The sequence below is a fragment of the Toxorhynchites rutilus genome, chromosome 3 (assembly GCF_029784135.1).
Source record: "Toxorhynchites rutilus septentrionalis strain SRP chromosome 3, ASM2978413v1, whole genome shotgun sequence".
In the NCBI taxonomy this organism is placed as follows: domain Eukaryota; kingdom Metazoa; phylum Arthropoda; class Insecta; order Diptera; family Culicidae; genus Toxorhynchites; species Toxorhynchites rutilus.
In genome coordinates this window covers 44,977,697-44,994,957 of record NC_073746.1, presented here as the reverse complement: position 1 = coordinate 44,994,957, position 17,261 = coordinate 44,977,697, and the positions used below count along the sequence as shown (strand labels likewise).

Here is a 17,261-nt window from a genome sequence, read left to right as displayed (position 1 = left end):
AGTGTGGATTGAAATCAGTTGAATGAAGAGGCAGATTTGTATTATTATGTCACGTCAGTTAGAATATGTATTGACGAGAATAATTCATCAATCATCCTCACTCTCAACGCTCGGCAATTCATTTTCTAGTCAATTCACTTTCTGTTGATGGCGAATACCGAAGTAGTCCTAGTCGAAACGAAGCTACTGGATGAAGAGCCGATCTTCATTTTTCACCTTCGAAGATTTCGGGCCCTGGTTTCTGGAATATGTGACATTTTTTGTATGGAGACTCCTAAAAAAATAATGTTCTACTCGTAATATTTTTTGTATTTAAATTCTCGCGTTTATCATGTTTTTGACATGTTGAAAAAAATCCTGCTAACGGATGTTCAATGAAAAACGAGAATCATTTCAATACCTTTCTGTAAACAAGCAGGAGGGCATCATCTGTCGGAAGAAGACTAGGACCCCGGAGTACACGGACGAGCTGATAGCGACCGTGAAATCTCAGTGCCGGCGGATGACGAAGAATTATCGCGGGATGTCGTTCGTGCTGGACGAAGAGAGTTAATTTCAGTATTCCCGGCAATGACCGGTACTATACCAGCGACAAGGCGTCCACACCCTCTGGGGTGAAGTACCATTACAAGCATAAGTTATGCTGTATATTGCAATCTCCGACAAAGGGATTTCAAAGCCCTGGTTTAACAAGCCGAACGGACTTGCCATCAACCAGAAGGTGTATCAGGAGGAGTGACGGGAAAATATTCTGGTTCCGTTTTTAGAGGGGCATCATACTGATGGAAAGTACGTTTTCTGGCCGGACAAGTCGTACCTGGAGAAGCACCCCCACACCATTATGTTCTGTTTTGTTCTTACTTTTAAGGGACTTTAACCCGAAGGTCATTCGTCCCTACACCATACTGTTCCCTCCTTCATGCTTAAATGTCTTCGTGGTATACTGTGGCATGTAAGCGCAGTCTATTGAGCGATGGACCCAAATTTTTCCGTTCGAGCCGCTGAGGTTTAACTTCGTCTAATCCGACCACAGTATATTTCGCCACTACTTTTTCTTCTCCGGATCGATCCTATCGAAGTGGTCTTTCGCGAACCTCAGTCACGCTTTCTGATGCTTCGACGTCAGCATCGTGACCTTCCGGGGGCCTTTACCGCCTAGTCCCTGCTCCACCAGTCGCCGCTGAACTGCCCGGTAGCTCACTCAAGTTCAGTTCGTCCCAGATCTTTTTTCGGGACCTTGAAGATATCTTTCTTGGAGGCTCACTTTCTGGCAGAGTCATCCTTCATGGTCGTTTTCCTTGGGTGTTTCGGATTTTTTGCGGTCGTGAAAGGCCATAAACACGAAGGTTTTGGATCGTCTCAAGTACTATGCGAATTCGCGTTGGCTGCTGCTTGCCTTGGACATTTTGCAGATGACCATCCGCTGTGTCTCCGTGCATTTATGTGCGTGACCCATTTTTTGTTGACTGCGCAATAAATGACCATAGAATCATTTATTGCGCCCTTAAACCACCACATGCCAAATTTGGTTCCATTTACTTGATTAATTCTCGAGTAATGCAGAAATTTCAGTTTCATTTGTATGGCAGCCCCTCCTGAGAGAGAGGGGGTGGAGAGTCTAACCATCTTAGAAACATTTATTGCACCCTAAAACCTCCATATGCCAAACTTGGTTTCATTTGCTTGATTAATTCTCATGTAATGCAGAAATGTATGTTTAATTTGTATGGCAGACCAAACCCCCCCCCCCCTTAGAGAGGGGGGAGGGGTCTCAAACTATCACGAAAACCTTCTCCGGCCCCCAAAACCCCTACTTATAAATTTTCATGTTGATAGGTTCAGTAGTTTCCGAGTCCATAAGAATCAGACAGACAGACAGAAGTCCATTTTTATATATATAGATTAAAGCAATGGATTGGATTGATTTTTCACATTTGTCACATTCTTTTTTTGTTTGAGCAGTGATCTTAATGTTTTATCCGGCACTGTATGAGCGAGAGACATCACAAACTGGTTTACAATAATGGCATCACTACATCAGAGAACCGATATGAAAAATGTATTATTTTGAATAGAGATTATGAGATTACGATGTCCGCAAAATATAGCTCTATAAACAAAAATTTCCTAGTTCTCCCTTTCAAATGCTATTAGCCACGAAGAGGTTGTTATCCATCAAGTTATCCATCACCAATTACTTTTGACTGACACGTTTGTAAATAACAAATTTTCATGCTTTTCGAAATAGCACTTGAATAAACCGCTGCGCTAGTATAAATTATGTAAACATTTTTCCCAGACAACTTGTATATCAATCAGACATTATGACGCATTCGTTGCGAATAGCTTGAAGGGATGCTCGCACGTGCTAAAACGCTTCTGGGTGAAATACAATACAGCTAGGGGAAACATCAGTAAAACAATATCTGCTCATTTTTTCAGTCATTAAATAATGACACACCCACAAGTAAGAATGAGAAACAACAATCTGTAGCAGAGCTTCGTGTCACCGATGAAATTGTGAACTTTGTTACCGACTGCTCTTAGCGGGTCGTTTTCGGATGTGGGAGTTCGAATAGAGAGCAAAATATAAGAACTTTTGTGAACTAACCTCTTTATTTTATTTAATGAATTTGTGTACCGGAATTGTCCACCAGCTCGCGTTGCTCGGCCTTGTCCACAGTTGCTTTGCAGCTTTGATACTCGATTGACTGGTACAACCTTCAGTACGGATGTACAATGGCACAATCTTCAGTACTTTACTCCTATCTTTTTCACTGGCACAATCTTTAGCCTGTCGAATTATTAGCGGGCACAACCTTCAGTTGTGGTCAAAATGCCGAACTTATGAAGAAAAACGTCCTAATGGCTTGGGTGCTATTCGCTGATTGACCAGCCAGTTGGGTCATGGTCATTTTTTGCATGATGGCCTCCGGAAAAACTCTTTGGCGCGATAGGTGGATTATTTGCTTTATTTGTGGTGAATATTATCCAAGTAACACACAAAATAGAAACTTGTTGACGAGCTTGTAGTGAACGTCTGATCAATTATATACATTACTATCTGGAGCTTTCATGGAGTCCAGATGGCCGTCCACCGGCCAACACAGTGTACAATCAATATTCCAACAATCGATAAATATAACATGACAGTACTGGTACCCATCCAAGAATAGACCAATCAAATTACATCAAGTTCGAGCAAAGGCGAGCTATATTTTTCGATATTCCCCGATTCCACCTGTTGGAACGTAGCCAATAAGAGCAATTCACATTGTGTTCCGCTAAAGTGTTTCTAGATGGATCTATTCTAGTCTATTCGACTATGCCAGGCGATGGCGAGCGATATGACGAGGGTGGGGGAGTGCACTCCGAACGCGTAGAAAATTAAGAAAATTAAATCGATTCCACGAACACTCCTCCGCAGGATTCGCAAGCCACACGCGAAACGCTCGTTTGCGCGGGAAATATGTTTACACAAATTTTGCAGCCCAGCATGTAGCACTGTTCCATATTCCGCCGATGCGGAACATAAATAACACAGTCGCAAATAACAAAGTCGTAAAACACAGACTGATGTGTTTTTTTTTCTGCTTCTAACGCCCACAACCCACAGCTGCTACCGAACGACTGAACCGAAAGGTTTCAACAAGTTCCACACTTTTTGCTAGACGATTTTGCACTTTCCACTGACAATCCCCAGAACCGAGATGGCGAGAGATTGGTGAAACCCGGGAAATTATTGTACCGAAAGAAAGTGTCCAATTCATAAATTTCCTTTTTTGCGAACCAGACCAGAAGTCGTGGGGAAAATTTTATCGCCCGGATGAAAAACCTGAAAGGGAGTACTCGTGCTTTGTATGTTAACGTTAGGACTGTCATGTTGAAGAAAATGGAGGAGGGCACCACAAAGAAAATGGTGTGATGCGCTATCCCTATTATGATTCATGCAAAATATCGCATGGAATAGTTCTTCGGAAGGAACGTAAGACGCATTTCATTCAAGAATGCTTCAACCTGTTAGATTGATTGATGTATTGATGTTTGAAAACTCAGAGTTAAGTAGATCGGACTTGAACTTTCACGTCATATTTTCCTACGACGGAAAAGGACAGTGTTCATGTTGTCTATGTATGTAGGTTAAACATTCTTCAGTGAAATGCATCTAATTTATTTACGGAAATGTTTCATTGTTAACCATGCAATATTCGGTATATACGGTAGGTGAAAAAATTAGAAAAACTGATATGTTAAGCCCTAAACACCAAAATATTCGATTTATTCCGAAAATATGTCTAAAACATGTTTCAGAAATGGATTTTTGTCGAAACGCGGAGGAAGTTACTAAAATAAACTACACAACATTCCGACACTCAAGCTTTATTCAATTGCATTCTGTCTATACTCAACATCCGGCGTCACACCCATTCCCGGATCCAAGGAATTTTCCATATTCGCTGATCGTTGTCTGGGGATTTTCTCCATATGTTTAATAACGACCCCGTCAAGCGTTCTCAGAAATCCCAATCCTCGTTCGTGATCCCACGATACCTGGTCCTCGTGACAAACGGCGTCCGGTGTTGGTGTTTTCGAGCAACAGGATAGACAACAGCCACCACAAGAGCTAGCTGGAGTTGCGAAGAGTACTGCTGATGAAACGAGAGCAAGAACCAACGACAAATCCATAGCCGATGTCAAATGGAAACTAATTACCGACCCAATGGTGGATGTAGCTTATATGAAACTTTTGTCCGAGGAAACACACCTGGTCATTAAGAGTTGTTGTTAGTAATGTGACGTGTGTTACAACACAAATATCGGCGGTCAATAATTACTTTTTTATTTGTAGAACAGAGGTCAGGTAATGAATTATAAAGACGTTAAACTTTTTCAGTTCGTTCGTCTCGAACAGAAAGCAAAAATAAAAAGGCGAAACATTCTGTTGAATACAATCAAACACGAGACAAAGCAAAAATAAAATCTAAAACTATTCGACGTCTTTTTCTTGAATGGCACTATCGTTCCTAGAAGAACTTTTTTAATGTGTTAAAGATGACCAAAATGGATTTTTTGTTATCAATACCTTCAAACAATCACGATGTCTTACCAAGCGAACGTTCATGGGTCCAATCGCAGAAATGTTCATTGATTGATCTTCTGATTGACCCTTCACAATTTCCTTTTACTAGAAATTTCCTAGTACTCTCGTCATTATAATATCAAATTCAGACACCATTCTCGTTTGAGATTTTTCAATCAATTACAAATAACATGTTACTCCGTTACATGGAATACATGTTTGATACAGAAAATATAAAAAAAGATATAATAAGACATCTCAAATCGGACGATCCTTTCCTCGGGTTTTGCGCTTATTTGGCAATCCATTTTTATTTATATCGTTATGAGATATAGGAGTGCGTTTCTTACCTGAAATTACCTGAATTACCTGTTTCTTACCCACTTTCAAATAAAGATCAATTTTGTTAGCGCAACCATCAAATGGACTAAAAACACTTATCACGATAAAGTTGTAGAACGTGTAGAAATTCAATTATCAGAATTTTGCTATTTTCATTCAAAATTTTCCGAAAATTTTCGATTGTCATGTTTGGTTGGAATATGTGTAATATTTTTCTGGAACCCTCTTCCTCCTCCCAGAGGAGGGAGGGGTGTCAAACCATCATTTCCACATTTGGTTCAATTTGCTTGATTAGTTCTCGAGTTATGCAGAAATTGGCGTTTTATTTGTATGGCAGACTCCCCCTTAGAATCAGTTAATGAATGTCGAATCACCCTAGAATCATTTCTTCGTTCCCAAAACCTCTACTTGCCAATGTTGGCTCCATTTGCTTGACTAGTTCTCGAGTTATGCAGAAATGTGTGTTTCATTTGCATGGCAGCCACCCCTTAGAGAGGGGGGAGGGATCTCGAACCATCCCAAGCATCTTTCCCGGCCCCAAAAACCCCTACATACAAATTTTTACGTCAATCGGCTCAGTAATTTCTACGTGAAAAAGGATGAAGACAGAAAGACAAAAAGACAGAAAGACAGAAAGACAGAAAGATAGAAAGACAGAAAGACAGAAAGACAGAAAGACAGAAAGACAGAAAGACAGAAAGACAGAAAGACAGAAAGACAGAAAGACAGAAAGACAGAAAGACAGAAAGACAGAAAGACAGAAAGACAGAAAGACAGAAAGACAGAAAGACAGAAAGACAGAAAGACAGAAAGACAGAAAGACAGAAAGACAGAAAGACAGAAAGACAGAAAGACAGAAAGACAGAAAAACAGAAAGACAGAAAGACAGAAAAACAGAAAGAAAGAAAGACAGAAAGACGGAAGGACCGAATCTCCGTGAATTGATCAGACAGTTCGGAGGTATCGATTCACAATTGGAATCATTTGTTAAAAAATAAATAAAAACAAAAGAGAACTGCATCGCCTTACAACTCGTAGATTTTATTCACTGATTCTCTGATTCACTGGTCTGATCATCTGGCAGTGCACCCAGGCCTAAATCTATAGCGATCTCTAAATTTTCTCCCATTCGTTTGCCGAAATTTGGTACCCTACCAAGGATTTTATCAATGACTTTACCTGCGCCCTTCGCACCGGCTCTCAAGATGCCTAAACCTCGCTGACGATCCGCGGCCGCCTCTTCCTCTTGACATTCATCCATAGGTGGTGCCGGTGTCGTAGTTTGTTGGCATCCGCAGCAGAAACAACAGGAACCACAAGCCGGAGCTGCTGCGACGAGCTCGAATACCGACACAAGAGTTGCGAGAACAAAAACCAAATTCATTTCAGCCGTCCAAACGAAAACTAGATACCCGCCGAACAGCGAGTTTCCCTTTTATCGGAGGTAGTGTCCATAAAATCACACATCTGATCGTTAATGATTATTAAAACCATAAACCATTAAAATCACTCAAAGGCAATCTGTTTGAAGTAGTGAAAATGCTCAGCACATAAATGTTTACTTGTTTACTGATTGAACAGCAGTTGTTCTAAAGCAGGCTTTAGGAAAGAGAGTATACATTAGGGTGCCAATGAAAATGGTCATCTCGAGTTTCAAAAAGTTACCCCATGAAAAATGTTCACCACCTCGAAAAAACACCCTATGTCAAATATCAACTCAATCGGAATGAAGGGAGAGTGGCGCAAAGCGGTCAAAGTTTGAATTTTTGAAAATCGAAAAATCACCCAATCGGGGTTTTCGAATAATTGTTTTTTAATGCCAAATGTCTTAAAATTGCATGACACGTCGAGATTTACAGTTATTTAGAAAAAAAATCGACTTTTCAGATGGAAAAACGACTAAAAGTTTTGTTTTGACTTTTTTTTTCGAGATAACAGTAAATCTCGATGAGTAATGCAACTTTAAGACATTTGGCATCAACATTTTTTTTAAACCCCGATTTTCGGTGATCTCTCGTTTTTCAAAAAAACTCAAATATGAACGTCTATGACACTAATAAATGAAGTTCGAATGAGCTAATATGTTGCATAGTGTATTTAATCGTGCAAATCAACATTTCGCAGCAAGTTCCGAATAAAAAATCAAGATAAGATATTTTTATTGGTACCCAAAACCATACGTTTCGTCTCGTATTCCGAAAAAAAAACCACAGTCCCTGAGTGTCGAAGTTTTAAGACATTCGGCATATTTTTTTTTCGACCCCGATTTCCTTCACACTCTCCTTGGGTGATTTTCCAATTCCTTTCTCGAGTTTTGCTCTTATCAACTCATGCGGCCATTCATTTTTATTTATATAGATAGAAGAGGATATAGGAGTGCGTTTTATAATATTAAAATCCATTTCCACTTTCGAACAAAGATCAATTTCGTTAGCGCAAACATTAAATGAACTAACAACGCTTGCCAATATATAATAGTAGAACATATGCGAATTGAATTTCTCGAGTTTTCACGTTTTCCTTCAGAGTTTTCCGTAAGTTTTCAATTGTCTTGTTTGGTTGGAATATGTTTGGTTGAAATATGTGTATTATTTTTATGGGACCCCCTCTCCATTCCAGAGAAGGAAGGAGTGTCATACCATCATAGAAACATTTCTCGTACGCAAATACCCTTACATCCCAAATTTGACTCCATTTGCTTGATCAATTCTCTAGTAAATAAGATTTTCAGCAAAGATACAGAATTTACAATTTTTTTTTTAAATTCGATTTTAAATATTAAATTTATTTATTTATTGATTTATAAAAAAAAGTTGAACGCAACGCAACGAGATAGCTGTCTTGAACGATTTGAAGAGCTTAAACTCTTCTTCTCGTTCCAAGTTAAGTATGACCATAATCAATCCGCCAATCGTATATTGACTCATTTAAACGATCCTATGACTAAGCCGATGATGCGGATCTTGAACTATGTTCTACCGCTCATCAACAACGTCAATCGCACTTTCCGATCAGAAAGTTTTCAATTTGGCCAACTTTATTATGAGACAAGAATGTTGTTGTTGATCATGTTGGGTAACTTAGGTTTGGAGAGCTACATGCAACGATTCGCTAATGCTGACCTTGATGTGAATGATTTTGGAGACTTTCTGAAGAAGCCTGAGGATGTTTGCGCTGGTATCGATGCAGAAGAAGCTGAAGAAGTATGCAGCTAGAAAATTGATTTTCAAATTGATTTGTCGAGACTTCTGTATTAAACTGGTGAAACACACTGCGACCTTAATGATTTTATGCGCCAATTTTCTCAATTCTTTGAAGCAGGTAATATACAAGGCTTGGATAACGAATAAGGCTACCCAAGTCGAATCTTATGGGGCAAAAATTGAGTGACTCGGATATAATTTGGTCTCAGCTGTTGGATGTCAAAAGGTGTAATGGGAAATTTTTGTATTCATTTTTGTATCCGTTTGTAAGACATTTTTCGATGACATTCATCAGCATGTGTTGAGCGATTATTTATGCTTTTCAATGCCAACAAAACAAAGTCCGGAATCCAAGTGGCTCCCTCAATTATGCACTCTAATTTGAAAGCGAAGAACTATGTAGAGTATTGCGGGGCAAACGTGCGCATTGACCATTTTGAATCAAACGAGCATAAAATTTCGACAACAGTGTAGCCGTTTGATACATTATTACATCAGGAGCTCACACATATAAAAAAGATACATTTCATAAAAGTGGCAAAAAGTTATAAGGTAAAAATAGTTTGCGATGTTTTGATCTAATTTTCTCAGTTTTGGAGATGACGATTTACTTACCTCAAATAACTGGAAAGTTCGAAACTACACTGTCAAGGAAACCTTCATTCTATAGTAGATGATAGTGCGTGTTCGTTTTTGTGAAAAATTCCAAGAGCTTTTTTTAAAAATTCGATTAGTCCAAAAATTGCTTGCGGGGCAAAGGAGCGCAGTGGCTATGGTGCACAGGTGCGCAGTGGCTATGGTGCAACATTTCGCACCAGAGTTTTGCTCTGAAAAAAAAATCTAAAATGTTTTAAACCACATTTTAACGGGACCCGAAAGAAGGAAACTGATTTGAAGAAATGCACTTCAGAAATGCTCAAATGGCCCCACAGAGGCTTTGGGAGGGATTCTTGAAGCGTCGCATTGCGGCAGACCTTGATATTTCTGAATCAGCTCTGAGGAAGAGGCTCATATCAGAAAGTGATTTAAGATTCGAATCTTCTTTTATTGACATTTCTACTTCTGCTGGGATGTGTCAGCGAGCAAATCTTTCTGTGGTATGACTCTCAAAGATTTACGGCATCTGGTGTTTGATTTTGCGGAAGCCAACAACCTCCATCAACCAAGTTGCAAAACAGGCAGTAAGAGATTTTGATTCTAGTTTCATGAGGAACCATCGTCTGTCTCTTCGAACCCCACAACAGTACAACGAAGCATCAGCGCTCCAAGGCAAAGCGTCGGAATCCTCAGAACCGAAATCCAAGATAAGGAATAAAAATAAACAATCGCTTAAAAATAATTCGAAATCAATTTCAAATGAAAATTGTTTTTATCTTCACCATGCATTCCATTCAATAACGGTTATGTTTCGTTTATGTTTATGTTTTCATAATAAACTTCAAATAAATATTTTTTTTTCAACAATGAGTTTCAAATAAATCAACTGAAGGTAACTATGTATTTATAAACTTGATCAATATAAATAAAAATGATCTGGTGTCCGTTCCTCATTGTTTAACACAAGAGCGGAGTAACGGATTTAAACAGCCAGTATCAGGGCTGATGCGTGTTAGTCTGCATTAGGTTTATATGTCAAAAAAGAAATTATATACCACGAGTATAGATTACGTACATAAAAATAATTTCTGTGGGAACTTGAGTGTTCGAAATGAATTATATCAATATATCAATTGTGGGTGAGACGAAGCTCGCCGGGTCAGCTAGTTTGTTAAAAAAAACGAATTCTGTTTCAAATGTTGGACATTTTCGAATATCTTATATTGTCAGTCTCCTCCCTCCCAAAAATGTCCACGTAGTATGTTCGATCATAACATCCACTCTTTTCACCCATAAAAACCATAGAACACCCCCGCTTCTGATGATAAAGCATTGATTTTTGGTATAAGTTATCTCAGAAGTTCAATTCAATAAGTGCGCACCTTTGCCCCGTACGGTGCGCACCTTTGCCCCCACTATGGGGCAAAGGTGCGCATTTGTCTTTTTGTATTAAAGTAGGCATTTGTCGAATTACAAACACAACTCGAGAAATGCTTGTACTACGTTTCGAAGGTAATACATATAGTTACAATTTGGTAAGCAAACGGAATTTTATTTGCTTTCTTTTCAAGAGTTATTTGACAACAACAGTTAGGTGTGCACCTTTGCCCCGCATTACTCCATCGGCTAAAGGAGGAACGTCAAGGATGGAGTTGAAGAAAAATTTGAAGGCAAAGTTCAACAAAACCATGTAAAAACACCATACAATTCGGGGGCGAAAAACTTTTCTATAATTTATTTTGTTGTATTGACACGACTTTAATAAATAAGAAAAGTAAGTTCAAAGTGAAAAAAACCCTCATTTCAATTTTTTCCCTTAACTTTTCGATACGGATGATTTATACAGAATTTTTGGCTAAAAATACAGATATACAGATTTTTTCAGAATTAAATGTGGTAACCCTGGGTGATCATATGTGATGCTAACCACTCGGCTACGGTAGCATTCTTTTTTCGTAAATAATAACTTCTAGAGTGCACAAATATGATTCCACTCATTCCAACAACGCCCTCAATTGTGTAGATCAGTTGAAATATGAATAAACGAAAATTCCCAACGTATTGGGAACGAGCAGAAAAAGAACTCAAACCCCACCTCACCGGAAATCTCAAATTTGTCCCAATTCGTCCAACAACGGAGTGTGATAATATCCAATTCTTAGAGGTCAATCAGTCAGGTACGATATGGTGCTGCTAGAAGAAACTACATAAATATTCTAGGCTTTCGAAAATCCGTGATTTGACCAGACAGATCGGAGGCATCGATTCACAATTGGAGTCATTCGTTAAAAAAATAAATAAAAACAAAAGAGAACTGCATAGTCTCACAACCCTTGGATTTTATTCACTGATTGTCTGGTTCACTGGTCTGATCATCTGGCAGTGCACCCAGACCTAAATCTATAGCGACCTCTATATTCTCTCCCATTCGTTTGCCGGCATTTGGCACCCTACCAAGGACTTTTTCAAGGAGTTTACCTACGCCCTTCGCACCGGCTCTCAAAATCCCGCCAAAACCTCGCTGACGATCCGCGGCCGCTTCTTCCTCCTGACATTCATCCATAGGTGGGGCCGGTGTCGTAGTTTGTTGGCATCCGCAGCAGAAACAACAGGAACCACAAGCCGGAGCTGCTGCGACGAGCTCGAATACCGATACAAGAGTTGCGAGAACAATAACCAAATTCATTTCAGCCGTCCAGATGAAAACTAGTTACCCGCCGAACAGCGAGTTTCCCTTTTATCGAAGGGAGGGTACATAAAACCACACATCTGATCGTTAATAATTACTAAAACTATTAAAAATCACTCAAAGGCAATCTATTTGACAATGCTCAGCACATAAATGGATCTTCACTTGCTTACTGATTGAACAGCAGTTGTTTCAAACCAGGCTTTAGGGAAGAGAGTATGTATACATGTCCCATGAATGTCAACTACAGGGTCTTTCAGGTCAAACGCTCACGCAAAAAAATCGAATAGCTCCTTATATTTTTTTTTCGCTCCGTCGATGGTAACACTGCATTTCCCACTTCGGGACGATAATATTCGGCTACTCGTTTAGTCTGATCGGATGGTTTTAAGTGTCAAGATGTACAATTTACAAGAACGTGTGTTTTTGGTGAAATAATATTACTCGAGCAACCGAAGCCTTAATGAAACTTTGTCCTCTTATGGTAGGAATTTTGAACATCGTCGTCGATTACTTCCTCTGGAGATACGTGAAGGACCGTTGCTATGTTAATAACCCACAAAATTTGGGGGAACTTAAAGAAGAAATAACTCGCATTTTCAACAGCTTCGATTCGTAACGTTAGAGTTGTGCATGAAGAATTTTGTTCACCGTTTAAAACGCGTTTTCGAAAAACGGGGTGGTCACATCGAAAATGACCTAGAATAAGCTTTATTTTCGTTTTTTAAAATAAAAATCGATTCACTTTTGTAGAAGTTATTAAAATTTGTTGAGTGAGCGTTTACCTGATTTTTGTTTATTTGGACTATCTGAAATTTAATCTGAAAGACCCTGTAGTAGAATCGTATTTGTAAAGAGAAATATTTCTACAAGTGAATCATTATTTTCAGTTCTGCAATTGTAATTTTTTTTAAACACATAAAGATGCACTCAATGCAAGAAATATAGAATGTCGTGTCTAAAACACATATACATTGTTGACGTAGAACTACACCTATCTTCGGATGTAATATAACACACACACACACACACACACACTTATCTCCGCTTTGCGCTTAGTCTAGTTTGATGATTCCCCACACAATTGTGTAGTTCAGAAACTTAATGGAATGGCGTTAGTTTGATCTAATGATTGTAATGGCAGACATCAGCGAGTAAGTAATTTGGTCGCGTCCACAGCTGAATCCGAAACTAAGATATGTGATGACGCCAAACAAGGAAGAACAAGCGATTTTCATTGCTTCGTATCTAGAACAATACTGAAAGCTTGCTTTCTTCTTCTTCTTCATTGAATTAAAGAGACTTTTAACTTTTCAGTTCATTCGTCTCTAGTCTTCAAAAAGACCCTTGGGAAACCTCCATTGCCTTGAGAAAGGCACTCAATCCCTGGCCGTCCAACTCGCCCAGGCAACGGTGTTATCCAGTCGGTGTCCTCACGAAGAATGAAAGCCTGCCTCAGCGAAATCCTATATTTATGCTCCAGGCAAATATTCCCCTTCGTTCTTCTTCTTCTTCTTTTCTTTGTTCACGGAGACCTTAAACCATTCCACTTCGTTGATCGCCGATAAGCTGCTCGTTATTGACGGCATTGGTAGGGAAGCTCAAAAATGAGCAGAACAAATATATAGGAAAATGAAAAAAGGTTCTTTTTTTAATCAATTTATCCGTTTACCCATCAGGGGATTGTAATATATAGCATAAAAAACAAATCTTAGGGAATTTCCGATTCGTTTGGAATATAAATCGTCTAAATCCGTTCGCGGCAAAAATAGTTACTAACCTTAACTTTATTTCATGAAACGTGACCTGTTCTCTGATTTGGCACTCTTAATGTAAGATGTAGTCCTACGTCAATAAAAATCTTCATGCACGACTCTAACATTACGACTTCGATGCTGTTGAAAATCCGAGTTATTGTTCTTCTTTAAGTTCCTCCAAATTTTGTGGCTTATTAACATAGCAACGGCCTTCACGTATCCCCAGAGGAAGTAATCGACGACGAGAAATGTTCAAAATTCCTACCATAAGAGGACAAAGTTTCATTAAGGCTTCGGCTGCTCGAGTAATATGATTTCACTAAAAATACACGTTCTTGTAAAATGTACATCTCGACACTAAAAACCATCCGATCAGACTGAACGAGTAGCCGAATATTATCGTCCCGAAGTGGGGAATGCAGCGTTAAGACGCGTCCACATTACGCCAATCGGCCGTGGCCGCCCGGTAAAGCCGACTAAATGTGGACGTACCGCCCGGGCTTACCGACGTGCCGAAAACCGACTCGAATCAAACCGAACCCAACCCGAAACAAGTGGGTCCGGTTCGAGAAAGTCGAACCAAAACAAAACGAAGGAAATTAGCGTTGACGACATAGTGCTTCGTGTGTTCGTGACGACTTCGTGCATCCGATGGGACTTCGGCTTCGTGCACCCGATAGGGCGTCCACATTACATAACGAACCGAATATGCCGCCTGGTACAGGCCGATCGGCATCATTCGGCATAATGTGGACGCGCCTTTACCATCGATGGAGCGAAAAAAAAATATGAGGAGCTATTCGTTTTTTGTTTTTGCGTGAGCGTTTAATCTGAAAGACCCTGTATTACACCAAAATTACGCACACACTTAAAAATTGTTTGCAGAACTACGATATTATTTTGATGCTTATTCATTAATACTAATGCGTGGACCTTTATAGCATACCAGGGTAACTGGATATGAACAACGATTCACGACAACGAAGCCGATTTTGTCAGCTTGTAGGAGTGCAGCAACTCTAGCACTTATATCCGTGGAAAAAATAACCACGTTTTCGATATGAAAATTATCTTTTCTGTACCAAGTGAATATTCTGATTGATAGTTTGAAAAGTTTTCTTTAAACAGTTAAATAGTCTTGGAATTGATTCTGTTGATTTTTATTCATATTTTCAAAAAAATAAGATTTATCCTTATAATTTCCTTCAGAAATGTTTGAAAAATGTTTAGAATAGCATGTTAGTAGGGAATTCAAAAAGACATTAGCAATTGTTCTCACTGATCTTTTGACGATTTAAAACTGCCTTTCTGTATAGTTATTTAAATGGCTTATGTTTGGTTCGCTCGTTTAAAACGCTTCGAGGCCGAATAGCCGGATATCCCGCAGCCGGATATTCGGCTCTTTGTTAGCAAATAAAAGATTGACATGGTGCAAATGAAGAGTTAAATGTATGAAAGAAACACATTTTTAAATAAAAATTTTGAACAAATATGAAATTTTTGGTTTTGAACAAGTATCCGATTAAGCTTTGCGCAGTGGCGATATCGTAACCAATGAGGTTATACCGAGGTGCAATTAATCCTAATTGAAAAAAAAACCTTTTTAATAGTGTATCACAAGGGTTTTCAAACTATTTTAGGCAAGCGACCCCTTTTTCAGAATTAAGACATACCTCAGACCCCTATAGCCAAATTTCTTTGAAAATCCTATCTTTAGTTTTTTCTTACTGAATAAATATCAATTTGAAAACATTGCGGTTAGTTAAATAAGTAAGTCATTACACAGGGTGACGCATAAGTCACGCTACCGATTTGCACCAAAAAAAATCGTATAAAAAAAATGTATCACGATACAAAATCTTTATTCTCGAATAAAAAACGATACAAAGTCGACAACAACAACAAGAAGAAGAAATTCGCAGGATATTGTGTTTCAATGTTGCGTTGTAACCAGAACTTATGACAATGATCCTGCTTGAGCTCCTCATATGTGCTGAAGATAATAAACTTTTCTTAACTTTATCTTGCTCATTCCACGACTGTGATAGAGTACGGATTTATTATCCATTGAGGAATTTGAAAACTTTGAAGATCTCAAAACATTTTTAAGCGTTATATTTATATTTATTCATTTGCCAACAGATACAATAGTTATCCCAATGACATGAAAATTACGACACTACACATATTAATTAAAAACTCTACGGAAACAACTCTTATTTCTACAACGTGAAACATTAAAGTCAAACACATCGTAGTATCTGTTGAAGACACGGCACATCCTTCGCATGGGCTCGTTAAATCCATAATTTGTTCGCGGGGGATGGACGCATAAGAAAACATGAGAGCGTAAATTACGGCGGCGGATGTTTATGTTAAGACAGCTTAACAGCGAAGTACAGTCGATGAATTCTTTGGCGAAGCGGAACCTGAACCGGAGTTGAGATGAAGCTTTCGACACCACGTAGGCGACGTGGTCCTTGAATGTAAGCTTGGAATCAAGTAGTAATCCAAGATCCTTGACCGTCGATTTCCGTTTCAAGCTTATCCCCGATAGAACATAGTTGTGTTGAATCAATGCACGTTGTCTACCGAATGAAATTACAGAGCATTTCGATGCATTGAGTGACATGCGGTTTAGTTGGCACCACTCGGCGAAAGCTTCTAATTGCAGCTGTAGAAAAACAGCATCGCTTGGTTTCCGTAACACGAGATATAACTTGAGGTCGTCGGCGTACGACGACTTGCGGCATTTCAGAATGTGGTTGACGTCATTCATATACAGCAGAAACAGGAATGGCCCTAGATGGCTGCCTTGAGGAACGCCAGATGTCACGGGGAAGGAAGAAGCAACATTTTAGTAAATTCCTTGTATAATACGTTCAAGTGAGTGACATATGATAATATGACATGGTCATGAGGCTTTCGTGATAATTTCAACAAATGCGGAAACTGTGAATGTTCTTTTCTGCTTAAATTTGGTTTTCTAAGGCCGATATTATTGGTATTGTTTCAATCAAGTTGAAATCGTCACTCTACAGCTGAAACACAAATTCAAAAAAGCTGAAAATCTTCTTGTGGTCAGTGAACTCCAGCTTGTAGAAATAACCGAGTAAAGATTTCATCGTTTTTCTCATATAACTGAGCAAATGATCGAGTGTTCAAATAATTGCTTCGAAGTTTTTTGATAGTACTTATAACATATAACAAAGACTGATTCGATCTGAGGCTCAGATTTTTGCTTTATTGTTGGATATTGTAGACTCGTCCACCTTCATTCAGCCTCGTTTCGCCTTACGTTCATTCTTTTCATTCTTCATAGCGAAGCGAAATTATCGAAACATCAAATGAAAATGAACGGTTTTTATATCGAATGAAGGTGTCTTATTTCGAATGAAAAACTCGTCGGGATTCGAACCGTATTCACTGAAACTAATGAAAATAACGATGTGAGAGAATGTGCAGTATAGTAGCAGGCATAATCAGTTGTAGACGCTGGTTGAAAAACTAATGCGCCCTAATATTTACTTACTTTTTTTCGAAAGCCGGTCCAGGAAAATCCAGTTTGAAGAAATGAAATCGAATGGAACCTT

General features: G+C 38.9%; 1 protein-coding gene and 1 pseudogene across 3 annotated transcripts in view; both read left to right on the top strand.

The window, feature by feature from the left end:
* LOC129775468 (prohormone-3) overlaps positions 1-17,261 on the top strand; it is a 76,417-nt gene that overhangs the window by 4,068 nt on the left and 55,088 nt on the right. The gene's annotated exons all lie outside the window — the stretch shown is intronic.
* LOC129780859 (U4 spliceosomal RNA) lies at positions 15,194-15,324 on the top strand (annotated as a pseudogene).